This window comes from Topomyia yanbarensis, chromosome 3, assembly GCF_030247195.1.
Source record: "Topomyia yanbarensis strain Yona2022 chromosome 3, ASM3024719v1, whole genome shotgun sequence".
Taxonomy (NCBI): Eukaryota; Metazoa; Arthropoda; class Insecta; order Diptera; family Culicidae; genus Topomyia; species Topomyia yanbarensis.
This window is the reverse complement of record NC_080672.1, coordinates 114,990,619-115,007,817: the sequence shown is the minus strand read 5'-3', so window position 1 is coordinate 115,007,817 and position 17,199 is coordinate 114,990,619. Positions and strand designations below refer to the sequence as shown.

General features: G+C 40.0%; 1 protein-coding gene across 7 annotated transcripts in view; it reads left to right on the top strand.

Annotated features, from left to right (window-relative positions):
• The window catches only part of LOC131688679 (protein Fe65 homolog), a 281,910-nt gene that overhangs the window by 18,910 nt on the left and 245,801 nt on the right, over positions 1–17,199 (top strand). The window contains exon 1 of one of the 7 annotated variants that reach the window (XM_058973118.1): positions 3,672–3,733. The exons of 5 other annotated variants lie outside the window; for them this stretch is intronic. The gene's annotated coding sequence lies outside the window, so the exon portion shown is untranslated. Of the gene's footprint in view, positions 1–3,671; positions 3,734–3,763; positions 4,164–17,199 lie in introns of those variants that run through there. One more of the 7 variants, XM_058973119.1, reaches the window with a different exon arrangement.

Below are 17,199 nucleotides of genomic sequence, written 5' to 3'. Positions count from 1 at the left end.
AGTGCGGGACAAAAGGAAACCTCAAGATCCGACGTTTCCACTTTTCCAAAAACCTAAGGAATTGGAAAAAGCAAAAACCGTGCTACTTGCATAATCCGTGCAAAAAAAACCTGTTCAAAAATCGTCTAAGTCTTTTGCCTTCAAAAGGACTTACAACATTTTTGATAAAACTCCGAAATCATCCCTTTTCCTAAAATCGTCTAAGTCTTTTGCATTGAATGTAACGCGGTTTTTTTGCACGATTTTCGGAATTACGCGGTTTTTTTTTGCACGGTTTTCTGAATTAACACGGTTTTTTTTAACACGGATTTCGCAATTAACGCGGTTTTTTTACACGGATTTCGCAATTAACGCGGTTTTTTTTTACACGGATTTCGCAATTAACGCGGTTTTTTTTGCACGGTTTTTTTTTACACGGTACGTATCCCCCGTGTAAAAAAAAACCTTAGTGTACGTCAATGATAAAATTCAGATTTTTTTGATGTGTAGCACACTCTGATAGTTCATTTTAGATTCATCAAAATAAACTTAGAAATAAAACAAAATCAAAATATTTTACATTTAGTAGTATAGTCCTACGTCGACAGTTCATGCAACCCCATAGGGCTGTCCTTTGTAGTTTTATTCAGTATCTTTATCTGATAAGGCACTGAACCGTTGAAGTTCGAAGGTACCGTTTACACTTTTAATTTTCTTAAAATTAGGGGGTTACAATATGAAATTATGTGAAGACTACATTTAAGATTTTAGTAACGATTTCAGATGAGGATAGGAAGGATCAATAAAAATTTTACTAAACACTAAGAAAAACGGAAACAAATGGGGCCTGTTTGCTTGATAGAGATAGTAACACCGCTTTGGAACTCATGAGGAGGTGATGAATCGTTATGCAGCGGATATGCCCAAAAGCTCCCTCCGAACGCATGGGATTCCATGTTCTGTTTATTGACGCTATGTCGTCGCGTTGGTTGAACCTTTGTCTCGTACCTTCAACCAATCATTTGACCAGGCTAAGTTCGGTGACGTTTGGAAGCAATTCTACATGTTCCTGGTGCCTATAAATGAAATATGAAGCAGTACCGCAGAATAACGAATCTTTCTGCTGGTTATAAGATGGCTGAAATAGTTGTCAATAAATTTATTCTCAGCCGGATAACAAGTCATATCTCACCAGAATATGGCTTCATGCATTCCGTTTTAACGAACCTGCTTAAATTTATGTCAACTTGCATCTATTGTATGAAGCAGAAAACACAAGTGGCCGCCATATATACGGAATTTAAAGCAGCTTTTGACCGAATCGACCATGAGATTCATCTCAGTAAGTTTTCCAAATTAGAAGCGTCGGACAAGCTTACGTCGTGGCCTTGCTCTTATTTTACACACAGAAAGCTTTGGATGAAACTGGATTCTCATGTATCGCCTTCGATTACTAATAGATCAGGTGTGACATTATGGAACCATTTCGAATCGACTTTTTCATACAAGCTTGCATACAATAAACCTTTCGTTTCGAGATGCGTCATGCCACCCCAGGTGTACCGTAAGGCAGCAATCTGGGTTCGCTGTTTTTCTCATTGTTTGTAATGATGAGTTCATAGTGTTGGTTCCGGGGGCAAACCCATATTTGCCGACGACCTTAAGCTGTACGTAATAATCCAGTCAATCGAAAACTGCATCCGACTGCATGCTTTATTGGATCGGTTTGTGAAGTGGTGTTGAAATTCTCCTTGATGACGCTCAATTGAAACAACGATCCGTTCGGCTTCAATTACAGTATCGATGGGGTTGCGCTACAGAGAGTCAATGAAATCTGTGACCTAGGTGCAATACTTCACCATAAACTGTCCTTTAATTCCCATATGACCAATAGCTAACCGGCAGTTGGGATTCATTTTGAAGACTCCACGAGATTTTACGGATCCATACTGTCTAAAATCTCTATACTGCGCATTGGTCGGACCAATCCTCGAGTTCCTCTTATCGGTTTGGAATCTGCATCACCCAACTTAGTGTTTAAAATTGGAAATGGGTCAGAAAAGGTCCAAAAGGCTCTTTGGAATTTATCTTAGCATGATCTGCAAAATTAACACCGTATCGTGACCGTTACTAGCTGCTCAATTTGGAGCCCTTAGAATATCGTCGCAGTATCCAGCAAGTTGCTATCATGGTAAAAATTAGGATGTGATGCGTCCGAATAGCTGTTCCGCTTAAATTTTCGAGTGGTGAGGAAAACACGCGATACATAATTAGTATTACAGATGTTCCATCGGACATTTTTTGGTTTCTACGAACCACTTCAATATTTTCAGATCTTTTTTCGTGCAGACAGTGCCTTTGAATTTGGTGACTCAACGAAAACATTTTGAAGCAGACTGAGAAAATTGCGGCTGCTGTAATTACCGTGTGTATTTTTAAAGCACCTATAATTTCACTTGGTTTTGTACTTGTTACATTTTATCTTATGAAAAAATGTGGATTTTACGTCTATTTGAAGGTGGCGCTTGATAGGAGGAGGCCAACTAAAACGAACTTTTTCCACCCACACCATTTAGATTACTATGATGAATAAATAACTAAACTAAACTAAGCGGTAGTCTTTTGCACGCAACAGTGAATCGAACTGACTATATCGAAATAATCCATAAACAATTCAGTTGGCAACACGACAGACGAAAACGAATTGTTCAGGATCATTGAAGGGCACACTATAGGATTTGATTAGAAAACGGTGCGTCTTACACGAGCAGCTCAGGTGAAAAAGGCTATAGGAGACAGACATGAACAGTAAGTGATTTTTCGGCATAGATGCATGCAGAGGGGTTGCTTAAAGGTAGTGCGAGCTGTGTAAGGACGAACAGCGTGTGGTGCGTTTTGTTGTGGAAAATCGTGGGGGAGGGATTGAGATGTGAAGGTGGCACGCAATAATTCCAATACAACTTCACCACAAACAGCCGCTAGAACGATAAGCTTTCCGAGCCTTTTCGTTGATTGTGGGTGTGACGACCATAAGGTAGATAGATCGTTTACTCGGTCTGGTAGTTTTTGTTCGGCTGTCTGAATTTATGAACATCAGGTCGGCTAGGACTGATACAAACACAAACAAATAGCTTACATATTTGGGGTTGATATCTGATATGTTTGCAAAAGAATAATAGGGAAAAAATATCAGCTCGTCTAAACTATTCCCGGTTCTCAAGTTCCTTGAGCAAACAGGAAAATTTTGCAAAACAAATTTTAGCGAGACTACGCTAAGAAATTGAAATTGATAGAAACGTAATGAAATCAGTGAAGGTGTGTGCGTCTCTTGATTGCTCTACAGAATATTTAATAAGTGAGGATTCAAGTTCATCCGGCATGCACCGATGCTTATGTATAGACAACCATGAGGTAAATTAAAACAAATAGATAAATTTAGGAACGAAACAAACAGTTTCAATCAATTGGCACAAATGCCATTATGCTATTGCATGAAATATAAATGCAATGCATAACTTAACACTCTCACCGCCCGGTGACGTCACGCGTGGCTCTGTCCCATCTGCGCACGCTCGTTTCCGGCATCGTTCGTGCTCGTCCGTTCGCTGAGAAAAGACACTAATACACACAGTGAGTGAGGTGGTGTGTTGGAAAATTCGTCCCAACGTGCGTAGGAACGGGTGGAGTTTGCCTCAAAGTATGCAACTCGATTCAAAAGGACGTCAGCTTTCGTGTCGGTCACAGTGCGGCTGAAGTGAGTAACCAATTTCCCAGCATTTCTCTGCATCGGGTTGCGCCGAGGGTGTTGGGTTCGAGGGGATGTCGGGCTGTATGGTTTTTCATGCAAGGTTCCCTTGGGTAGTGTGGAAATAAAAAAAGTTGTTCCGTCACGTTTGCAATGTTATGTAATTAAAAGCGTTATTGAAGAGGACTTGCTCAAGATGTTATGAATTGCAGTCGGTTGATGTAGATGACAAGGTGCAGAAATATGACGAGAGTTGTGTACATTTCTAAAACCGCGTATGGCCATGCTCTAATACTGAAATGGGGTGGCTTTTTTAAAGTAAAGATATGTGAAGTGAAATGAGAACAACAGTGGTGGAAAATAGCATAAATTAGATTTTTGACATACGATGTACGACTAACGTGGAATGAAGCTATTTCAGTTTGGTACCAACATCAAAGTGTGTAACATTGGGTACTGCTAGAAGTTGAGCGAGGCGGTGGCAAGTTGAAGTGGAATATTCGTCAAAATGAGAAAGAGTGCAAGCGAGTAACGCCCGGTGAAATGTTCTAGAGAAGAAGGAGAAAAGCTGATTAGATTGGCAACTTCTAAACGAAAACTTTTTCCTCGAACCAGTGTGTACCATTTTGGCAGGCGAATTGAAATTAATATTTAAAATCCAATTTGCAAAAAAAACTGGTAGAAATGTAGGCAACAATAGCAGTGTCGAAGTGAGTTTCCTCTGATGGTAGATTAGATTTTCATTTAATAGGAGATCCGAAGAAAAGGCTTCGGCGATTGTGTAACTCATCCAAATGCGAAGAGCGACCGCATTTATGTAATACCGACATTCAAGTTTTTTTCATGTGGTCAAGACGAACGGGCCCCCCTCAGTTTCTGCTGTTCGTGACGCAGTCAAAACAGACTCCAAAGTGGGTTCAAGGAATCTCCTACACAAGGTATTATACGGAATGGCTTTGTTGGCTGTGCTGTGCTGGTAGGTGCGTGCGTGCCTGCGTACGGTGTGCCATCTCCCGAAGAGCACAAACGTCAGGAGAAAAAGGAAATGTTTCCCCCTCTGCTCGTTTCTGTCTGGCTTTCGTTGCTGACAGTTCAAGGATAAAGGTTTGGGTTATGTTAGTAAGCGAGGCATGGCAGAAAAGGCTTATAATAATTTCCAAACGAAATGAACGAAACTTTTTCTCAGAATAGTTTGCTACGAATTATGGTTATGTTGTGGTTCAGCTTCAACTTGTTGAGATAACATCTGCCTGCTTATTGCGCAGGGAACTGCAAAAGTACAAAATCAATATATGAATTTTGATGAATCGTGAATGTTTTAATTATATGCAACTATTACTGTTACAGACGATTCTCGAATGGATTATAACTGTGTTTTGGGTAGTCTGGGATGTGCTCTTGTTGTTCATAGTTGCGTTGGTGCTATATACTGTATGTTCGATTTATCAAAATCAATGCTTTTCGTGATTTCTATAGATCCTACCAAACAGGCTATTTGAGCACATTTCTTCAAAGGTATTACTTTATTGTATAACCATACCATAGTTACATGCATAACCGGAAAGGGGTGATGATAAGGAAAAGTTTTGTGGATTGTTTGTTTTCTTTTCCTTATTTTTTCGAGTTAGAAAAATCTTTAATCGTGTAGCCGTATACGGTTGGGAATCGAACACAGGTAAGCTGCGTACATGACAATCGACTTAGCATCTACCCTTCATGCGTTGGTTCCACACAAGTAGCAATGTGTTTTGAAATGCGCATCTTCTATGTTCTAGGGATCTGAAAACCAAGAAAGATATTCTGGAACAGTTATGAATATTTTCACATTGAAGACTGTCGTCCAAATTATAAAATCGATTTTAAAGTTTTCTCAAGTTTGCAAAATTCGTTCCTTAAAATCGAACATTAAACCAGTTATTTTTCAAAACTGGTACAAAACAACTGTAAACCTTGCTTAAAATTAAATACAGAGTGCGTGACGATTTTTTCGAAAAAGATTTGGTGAATGCTTCAATTGACTCAGCAGATTTTTAACTATCTCCAATTGCCGTGATTTGGCGAAGAAGGACCTAATGAAAATGGTTCAGACTTCAACCAAAGAATATCATACGCTTCTTTGCTCTTTTGTCATATTTCCATGGAAATATCTCATTTCTGAACAACATCATCGTTTATATTTATGATTTAAAGATTCATTATATGAGCGTGAGCATGAGCATGATGGTCATCATGCCCAACTTGTAGTTGCTCCTCCGTGATTGACCAGAACAAACGAAATTGCACAGAGAATCAGCAAATGGGGCCTGGGAGTAGCTGTCTGTCCTCAATGTGCAAATTTCGAGAGTTCTATACTTTGAAATGCCAATAACGATGACGGCAACGTCTTTACAGTCATCGGGGAAGGCATGGAATGTTAGTGTATCAAACGTTTGCATCTCCTCTTATGCCACGGGAAGGAGTTTTTGTTAGTAGGACTTTCTCGTAACCCCTACCCTCCCCTCAATTGTCCACGTGCTATATGGATGGCCTTTTATGTAAAACTGTTCTTTCCGACACATTTACCGATATAACTATCTTCTTTACGCATACTTCTGTGCGAAGTAAAACGATAACGACTGAACGATTGTTTTTTTTGTTACGGTTAAGGCCTGTTCGCGCTAAAATCTGGAACAGATTTTTTGAACTATAGCTAACCAAGAAATGGAAAAATTTTCACAGATATTGCAGTATTTCTGTTCTATATAAAAATTCATAATTTGTAAAAAGCACTCTTAAAAATAGTGTCAGAAGAAATGCGTGTTAGAAAAGTTATTTTGTACCGTTCAATCGAAAATCAGGGATATATAATTAGAATACTTCGAAAAAAGCTTGGTTGATCTGTCAGATCTGTTCACAGTGTTTCAAAATCGTCTAATACTCGATTGCCAGCAACTATGAATAAAAGAAATGCAAAAAAAAAACAAACGTAAGAAACGGCCAAATAGGATCGATAGTGAGACAAACATTCAGAAGAAGGCCAGAGCTTTTTGTTCGCATTGTTTCTAGGAAAATAAAAATGTCAACAGTGTTTGTACATAATTCGAAGCATCGTGAAGGAATTAAGCTATTCAAGGTAATGCCGGTTCCGTACCATTATGATAGGCAGAATGTGAGGGCTAAAAACTTAATTGAAAATTTTACGTGAATATTTGACCAAATTTTGCTGCGTGATAATAGATAATAAAATTTAGTATGTAAAAGACTTTAATCAGCTACATGGCATGTTTTTCTATACTGCTATGCAACGAAATAAGATAATAATGTAATTGTAAACGATAGAGAAGACTAAGTTTCCCAAGAAAAAATTGATTTGGCAGGTCATCTGCAACAGTGGATGACCCAGTAAATACTTCATTCCAACAGGAGGATTCCCCAAAATATTTACCAGGAAGATTGTTTACAGAAACTAGTTTAGTGCAGTAGTAATGTACTCTTTCTGTTCTGATCAGATTTGGCATCTTCTCACTACGTCAGTGATGTTTTGGATTGTTACAAGTATATGTACCGAAAGAGCCAAATTCACCGACCTATCCGGAGCTACGTCCTATCATTGGATTCTCGTGATGAGAGAGCAGCCTTAATGCCAACAGCAGGTATCAACCAGAGGAAAATGCCAATAATTGTGGAACAAAACAACTAAATTGGCTATCCCTGATATTCTTTTGGGGCGCACATAATAATTTTTCTATCAAACACTTCTTTTGACGCTTTTTCTGAAAGCGCTTTGAACATATCAACGAATTATGTACTTTTAGATAGAACAGACAAACGTTAGTTTTTGTGAGAAATATTTCATTTATTGGTCAAATATTTCAAGAGAACGATGTGTTTTTAGGTACCTAGGTTTTGTCACGAATAAGCTTCACTCAACACTGTTTGTTTACATTTGAAACCTCACAGAGTGAGCAATCCAGTGATGCCAAATATGTCTGAATTATGCTCCGCAAGCATGAAAAATTGCTATTTGAAAGTTTATGGAAACATTCGTCATGAACCCTGTAGACCCAGAATTGCAAAGGTTTTCGAATGAATATTCAAGGGTTTGCTTAAAACATAATAGTTTTGTTGATATTAGGACGGTCAGTGGCGTAGTAAGAAAATTTTTCGGGGGGGGATATGAATTTTTTTTTATATATTTGAAAAAATGTTCAGAAATATTCTGAGCAGGAGAAAAAATGTTCAAAAACCAACAACTCAGGGAACGGGTTTGGGTAGTCAAGGTAGGAAAGCTAGATGTTGGTATAGAATAAATGCTCTTCCTCTACGAGGACAATCTGGGCGGCAAACTTCAGACTGTCTAATTAACTGAGCCCTTCAGTTCCCTTGTGCCATTCAGTACCACTTCCTCGTTGAGCTTCCGACTGGTTCGCGAACTACTCGGTCTAGTTTCCGACGCTAGATCTAGCCTAATCCGACGAAAAGTTCCCCGGCGAGATAAGTTCGAGCCAACCAGCCAGGTGCTGCGGTCAGTTCGGCGATTCCGGTAGAGTAGGGCATCCGGTTTGCTGGATCCCCGGCGCGACTGGTGGTGTATCGTCGCGGTCTCGTTCCCGGCGGTGAATCTGACTGTAAGCTGACGGAGAGGTCCCAGACGAAAGAAGTTCTCCCGATACCGATTCTTATTTGGTTTCAGTACCACAACTTCTTGATCCCTTTGACTCCGTAACCGGTGCCATTTAGCACCGCAACTCCTTTAAGCCATTTAGCACTACTTCCTTGATGGTCCATTCAGTCCTCGACTTGTTCGCGAACAACTCGGTCTATTCCCTGACGATGGACCTGACCTACTCCGACAGAGAATTCCCTGGCGAGAGAAGTTCTCCCGAGATCGAGCTAATCAGCTAGATGCCGAGGTCAGTTCGGCGATTCTGGTGAAGCAGGGTATCTGATGCACTGGTGCGCCGATGACCCGCGACTAGTGGTGTCTCGTCGCTGTCTACTCAGTCTAGTCCCCAGCGGTGAATCTAGCTTACTCTAACGGAGAGTTCCCTGGCGAAAAAAGTTTTCCCAATATCGATTCTTCTTTGGTTTTCGCTATTTTTCTATCGGAACAACCGGTGGGGTGCCGTGGTCGGTCGGGCGAATCCGCATGGAGCGTGACGTCCGGTTCGCTGGCGTTTCGACGACTCATACTCGCTGCTCTGTTGCAGTCTATTCGACTAGTCCTCGGCGGTGGATCTAGCTTATACCTGCGGAGAGTTCCCAGGCGGTGATTACTCTTTCGAAACCGTTGTTCGATGTCCATTCCGCTGTAAGACGGTGTCGATCTACATCAGCGGTTCTCAACCTTTTTCTTACCACGGACCCCTTAGATATCACACTGGGTTGCTGTGGACCCCCACAGATAAACATAAATTTTGTATGCTATCAATATGTTATTTTCAATTTGTTAGGAAACAAGATTTGAAATTCAATATGCACTCGGAAAATATATTTCTCTTCGCGGACTCCCAGCAATGACTTCGAGGCCCCCTAGGGGCCCGCGGACCCCAGGTTGAGAATCACTGATCTACATCATATCTCTGTTTACTGCGTTCCACGTCCCTACGTCGCTTGTAATTCTGTAGGCTACATTATCCGGGTTGATGTCCGGTCCTCCCGTTTTAAGTAGCTCCCTGCACGTCCCTTCAAACCTCGGACATTCAAAGACTCTACTCGGACATTCAAAGACTTCAAACCTCGGACATTCAAAGACGCTCCGGTGTCTCCTCGACGTTCTCACACTCCCGGCACAGTGTTGACGTTGCGTACCCACACCGATGAAGATACTCCTTAAGCATCTGTGGCTCGGTAGGAGCTGTTTCAGGTGGAAGGTTATCTCTCCGTGCTTTCTATTGACCCACGTCGACAGGATTGGATGAGCCGGTTGGTCCACTTTCCTTTCTCCGTATTATCCCAATCCTGCTGCTACGTCACCATCGAATCGATTCTCATCATCTTCCGGACGTTTCTGACGTTTCATCGATTGTAGCACTTGATATCCTCCGTCAGGGTAATGCAGATGGGAATCATCTCGGCGTCAAGGCATACTGCCTCCGGTACGCAATCGCAACTCGTACGACCAGCAGTCGAAGAGTCCTGTTCAGCTTTTCGCGGTTTCACTTGGTTTTCAGCGCCGCACCCCAAGCAGGAGCCCCATATCGCAGTATCGATGACGAAACACTAGATAAAGACCCGACATTTCGCATGTGTAATCAACGTGGTTGTTTAAGCTCAATCAGTCGTCGATTATCACTCCCAATTGCTTCAGTGCACGCTTCGATGCATTCACATGCCCTTCGATGGTGATCTGTATCCGCTGAACCGCTTTGCAGTAGCTGTCCAACAACAAATCCGTCTTGTAGTGAGCTATTTGCAGCCTGACCCGTTCATCCAGCTCTCGATCGCATCTATTGTCTCCGTCACCGACACCTCCATTTCTTCAAGTGTCTCACCGTTATTGACACATCGTCCACGAAACCAACGATTTTCACTTTCCTGGGCAGCCGCAGTGTTAAGACCCCACACTAATAGAATATATTCGTAAATCGCTAGGAATTAATTTCGTACAAACAACTTTCATAAAATATACGAATTTTTCGTACATATGATGAACCGTTCGTAGTTCCATCGAAACTCTTTTATTTTGTATTACGAGTTTTTCGTGAAAACTACGAAATGACTTTCGTTGGCTTATTATGAAACAGCTTCATTCAGCAAACGAGTCGTTCGCTGTTATATACGAATATCTTTATAATATTTACGAGCACCATTCATCAAACAGTCCACGTCAAAAGAACAATATGGAGCCATTGTTGATATTCGTCAGATAATTGTTGTTGTGTGACTATTTAGTAGTCGTATCCGTGTCCGCCGGTTGCAGGAAGATTCCTTGAACCTCTTTCGCTTCCAGTTGATTCAGAATCTGGAGCAGTACAGAATCGATTGAGCCGTCGCGAACTGCTCGTTGATTTTGTATGAACAATTTTGAGTTTTTCTCTGCCGGAGCAATATCGGTGCTGTCAAACATCGATCCTAAAAGATCGAATGCGACCAACGAAATCGTTTGTAATATACATAAACGTTTATTAAAATAAACGAAACATTTCGTTTCTTTCACGAAAAATAATGTCGATAACTTTCGTGCAATGTAAACTAAATAAGTAAAATTTACGAAAACTTTCGTTCATCAAGCGGCCATTTCTTCGTACCACAATAAAATCGATTTGGCAACATCGATTTTTTTAAATAAAAAAACGATTTTGTCAAACATCGATCCCAAAAGAACAATAAGAGGCTAATAAATACGAAAACTTCTAAGATAAACGAAAAAATTTCGTGCGACCAACGAAATCGTTCGTAATATACACAAACGTTTATTAAAATAAAAAAAAACATTTCATTTCATTCACGAAAAATAATGTCGTTATCAACGATAACATTCGTGCAGTGTACATACATTAAATGTGTAAAATTTACGAAAGCTTTCGTTCACCATACGGCCATTCTTATTCATAAAATGAACGAAACTTACTATTTACAGGGCACGAAAATACTTCGTTGCAGAAAACGACGCATGAATTCGTGCATTACATGATTCATTATATTCACTAATTTATATTATCAGTGCATCCCATTCCAAAGTGTTGGACAGAGAATGGAGCCCTGAGTAACGCCCGCTGCGACTCGCATCGCCTTCTGCCCTTTTGTTTTTCTGGTATAGCAGTGCTCTACTCTGGAAGTAGCTCTTCAGGATGCCACATTCTTTTATGCCACGCTGCGCATTGGTCTATTCGAGGCTGAATGGCCCGGTGACTTCCGCCATGGTTGGTATTCCATCCGGACCGGGGGTTTTCTTTGATTTTAGTCACATCGACGTGTCTTTGAGCTCGTCGTTAGTCACTTGCCACTCGTCTGTGTTACCTCCTTCTTCTTCACCGTACGGTGTCGGTGACCAGGTATTTGTATCGTGATTCGGGAAGAGACCCTCAACGATTATCTTTAGCTTACCCGGGCATGTTTCAACTGGTGTCGACGAACCCTCGTCTTCGTCATGACGACTCAGTACGCGTCCCCCAGGGATTGACGTTTATTTCTCAGCACAGATACTTATGGCAATTGACTTGCTAAGCTTGATCTCCCGTTTTGAAGAGTCCCTACCTTCTAGATGCGCTCCTATCTCAGTCTCCGATCTTGCGCTCTGAGCCCGCCTTCTGGCTCTAAGACAAGCAGCGTGTAGCGTACTGAGTTACTCATTTAACCAGTAAGCTGCACGCCGTCTACTGCATGGCTCTAGTTTTCGTGACATTGTAACGTCACAAGCCGTCGCAATCCTTCTTGTTAGCCGTCAGCCGTATCAACGTACTTGATTCCGTTGTTCGCCGAAGTAACTCAACAAAGAGGTTTTCGTTAAAGGCGTTCGTCTTCCACTTTAGCTTGCCGCCCGTCTTTCTTCGTGCTGCAGCAGGGTTCCATTGGCCGATGCGGTAGCGAATCGCCTGGGGGTCTCTATGGGGATACTTCTCTCACACTCTCCAGTCCATGTTCGCCGTCAGTCAAGGACTACAGAATGTGGCGAAATTTCTCTCGGTGCCGATATCCGTTTCGTGAACCATTAAGCTCCTAGATCCTCGCTTCGCCGCGATCTACTCGTTATAGTCCTCGGCGGTTGAGCTAGCCTCCACAACGTGCCGAAAGGAAGGTATCGAGTCTGCAGCCAATTTTCACTACAAGGAAATATTTTCACAAGATAACTTTTGCAAATGAAACTTTGAGAATTTCATTTAAAATATTAGGCATTTTTTTGTTCAACATATTCAATTTTCTCAAATTTCTCCAAAATATTTCGGGGGGGGTTTCGTCCCCAAAACCCCCCCCCGCTACTACGCCACTGAGGACGGTGTTTCTAATCTGATTAAAACTATTACGAAACCACCACCAACCTTGTTTTTAGATAGTTTGGTTAATATTTGATTGGTAGCTGCTTGAGCAGGAAATCTATCGGGTAATTTTAAGCAAATTGTACAGATACGAACCAAATTTTCGGGCCATGTTCAGTTTATCGGTTTTATGCAGTATTATAGTTTGAAAAACTCAACGCCATGAAGCAAAGGTAAACTTCCTTGACTTAAATTAAATACATGTAACAGGTTACCGTACGTTTAATAAATTACAAATTAAATAGGCTAACAAATTTATTTACAGAGTACCCGAAATAAGTGTTTGAAGTGGTCGAAAAATTCGCTTATCTTGGAACACTTGTGACTTGCGACAGCAATGTTTCCCGTGCGGTAAAAAGGCTACCAATAGAGCCTTTTACGCTCTACGTAGTCAGCTTAGGTTCCGTGCAAGATTCAGAATATAATGCATTGATCTATTCCGGCGTGATGAACTGCTTCTTAATTCTTACTATATTGACCACGATTTCCAATTCATGCTTGTGAAATATTTCACAATTATTTCATTTCCAGGTTACTCAATCTCGCCAGTCCCAAATCCCCTCGAACTCCCAGATCTGCCCCGACCTCTTCAGAGTTTTTTGCAGAGGATGACTGTAACTGGTCTCTCCTTCGGAAGTAATTCGTGCGATGATGACCCAACCGGCTTTTTAAAACCAAAAATTTAAGCTGTTTCTTTAATTAAAATTCCAGCCGGAACCACACGCACAAGTCACTTGAAAAAAAAAACAGCTGTACGGTAGGCACAATGGACGTTAAATATAATTGAAGTTAAGGATACGTTAGGCATAGTGGACAAATGGCACAATAGACGATTGGAATAATTGACGCTAGGCACACATTATCACTTAAACAACTTATTCTTCAGCGGTGATGGCGTCGGATGGTAATACCCAAGTAACCATAAGCATTAAGCGATTGAAATATATTGGCTATAAATTTGCACTAATGTTGCATTGAAACTCCATTACAGAATTAACAATGCAATAAAGCTCTATATTAACATCAATAATGTATAAATGCACACCCGAAGTATAGCATTATCGCTTGCTCTATATGAGCATATAAAGCTGATATAACGCGCACATGCTTCAAGGAAAGCATGTAAGCTTTACATGTGCATTTAATGCCATTATAGAGCAAATATAAAGCCGATATAATGCTATTGTAATGCTGTGGGTTTATTCGTTATGCAACTCTTCTTGAAGATTATATTCGGCATATTTCATTCCAATCGAACATATGCTATATAGTCCAGGCAGCAAACGCAGCGCACTTACCGTGAAGGACGAGGCAAGGTACTTCAGTTCGAGACTTACTAAAGGTAATTTTCGTAAAACATTCATATAATGTGAGAAAGGAAACCCATTAAGGAAATTCATTACAATGCATTAGAAAGAGTCAATTACAGTTTTAAACAGAACATTTTATTTTGATTTTTTTCCTTTTTGATCACCATACCGAAAGGAAACATAAGAAATGGTTTTACAACCATGACAGCCAGCTGAAGCTTTCTAATAGCATTAGTAGTGCCAATATTAGGCTTTCAAATTTGACATTTGTACGCTGGTGCTATATAATAGCATTAGTGCTGCAAAAACGAGCTGTCAATCTCTGCACAGTATTAGCACTAAATTTCGCATTTTCTGGCATAATCCCAGCATTATATCAGTATTTTAGGCTTCACGGCTTTATATGTGGATTTAAAGCAAATATTAGGCTACGTTATATTGCTTATTGGTTACTTGGATAGCATGAATGAATACCTATGCATAAATTTGGGGGTTAAGCCAAATTCTTAGGAAGAATCAGCCAATGTGAACACAACTAATATCACTAGTAGTGCATATGGTAAAAAGTGTCAAACTTAATGATAAAACGTCAAATTTGTCGTTGCGAAATAGGGACTTTCCATTCCCGAAATGTATGAAGTTGTCCACTTAGTAGCAGTTATTCGCAGCTTGTAGCTACAAACAAGAATGATTCGAATATTTCTTGGGATTGCCTTGAGCAGGTTTGAACGGTAATCGACCTTGGTGACAGTAAATTGTATCTGTATGTATGGATATGTGTGTTGAAGCATAAAGCTCGGTTTTTTGCTATCCTCGAAGATTCCTATACAATCAATGAAATCATTGTACTAAGATATTTTAATCTTTTTAGCATTTTGTGGAAATCTTCCCACAATAGACTTATTTTGCCGGATTTCGATCATTCTGTTTTGAATTTGTTTGAGCTGGTCATTATGGAACCTCTTCAGGCTCACTGTAAGCAATACCTGTCTGACGATCAACATGGCGAATAAGGATTTGAATTATTGTAACTATCATTTATTAGGACAGAAATTGAACGCGTCTGTCACAACAAGAATCTGGGAGTGATTCTGGATTCTCAATTTACGTACAACAACGTAACAACATTGTGTTTCGGTTACCAGTCGGACCCACCATTTATAGTCTACATGATGTAGTGTGTCCCAAAGCTACATCATGTTGAAAAAGTCTTTGGGCTAATTTCTTGAATGAAAAGTTAGGGTATTAGAACCACTTTCTTTTTCGAAGTGAGTTTGCTAAAGCGCTTCCTACTGGTGGTGAATTTTGATTTTTTGAAAAATAAGCCGATTTCGGGTAAAATTTCAAATTTAATTTAATTCTTAATTGTTGAAGTGCTCCTGAACTGTCTTAGATTTTTTCAGCATTTGTTATAATTTTCTAGAGATCTGAATGGAGACGTTTGGTGAGTTAGTTTGTACAATTTTTAGATTATAAGAGCGGCAGTGCCATTAAAACTTTATAAAAAGTGAAATTTTTGGTGTTTTTGAGTAGTTTTCCTTCAAAACTGGGTATCTACAAATTTTGAAAATATAGAAAGCACTTCATATAGTTGAGCTGATATAGGAGCGTAATTTTGATGAAGAAAGTGTATAACTACGGCGAATGGGGTATGAGACTATGAGTTATTTTTGTTTTTGACCTTTGACATTTTATGCTAATCATCAAAAATAACACTGATCCAAAAAATAAAACAATTTTATTGTGCTTAGACCACATATTGTTGTTCGGAAAATAGAAGAAAAGTGATGCAAAATGGCGATCTCCAGAAAAATAAAAAAATGCTGAAAAAATCTATAACAGATCCGGAGCACTTCAACACGCCTAAGTTTTCCCCAAAATCGGCCTCTTTTTCAAAAAATCAAAGATTGCCGCGATGTACCAACGAACTCTGCAGCTCAACCATCCATACTTTGCTTTATCGAAAGGTTGTCACTAATATTATCGCGTTTGTGTTGTTTCGTGTTTAAAACCGTTTTTCAACTATTTAACAAATTTCACGCAACAATCACATTCACAAGTTTAACGATAAAACTAAAAAGTAGTTTTCAAAAAATTATCTCAAATTTAATTGCTTTAACAAGCAATTCAATTCCAGTGTGAAACTGCACTAAGTAGCAACACCTTCCCTTTACACGGAACGAACGATGGAAACATAACTTTTTTGGTTTTATGGTCGAATACCGTGTACATGTAATCGATTTTTGTTTCGATTCTCGCGTTAAAAAGCATACATTTACGATGTGCTTTATAAAAAACTCCCATGGTTCCGCATTTCTCGAAGAACTGATCTCTAAATCCAGATGGGATGGTAGGGTGTTACGGAATCTTCAACGACAAAAAGTGGAGATGTTTCATACTTGGAGAAGTATGATCCTTGTGCTCTGACTGATGATTTATTCCAATATTCCGCTGAACCATATATTTTTTTCTGTTTGCGATAAAGGATAACAGATAACGGCGGTAGTGGTGAAAGGGGTGGCCATCGTTGAAATTGAGTCTACAGAATTCTCCCTATAGGTTTTCGAATAGGATATTCGTCGAGGATGTCACTTCATCCAGCTTTTTATAGTACCCTGCTTGCTGGTGGTATGGGGCAGGGGGCTTTGGGGGATGTTGACTGTTGCATACTAATGGGAATCTTGTAGCATGGCATGCCTATTGCCTGCGAGGAAATTTGAATAATTATAGTGACAGAAGCTAGGAGCTGCACGAACACTTCGAGACGCTTTGCTAGATTTTATGGACGTTACGAGCGCAAGATGTTTCAGTCTATGGCGGTTGTCATCGTCTCGGTTTTCACAATAAATTTGAACGGTGGGAGAATCAATATTTTGCCAAAAATAGTGCCGCTACGTCGTGCAAATGGATGTTGTGAACTTTAAATTATTACATTTTCATAATTTCGCATAACAAATATTCTATTCAATTATAGGGTGGTTGTTTAACCTGTTGTATTTTTGTTATATTGACATACATTTGTAAAATGTTAATAAAACTGAATTGTAAAAGGTCTACGAATTATTAAAATTAACAAAAAATGTTTCATGTATCCTCACTCTCCCCTCTCTCGTTAATTGGGATTATGTAGATGGATTCGCACAAAAATACAACAGTGAGCAGAATCCGTCATATGCCAAATCTTTTCCGGATCACGAGTGAGCACCTA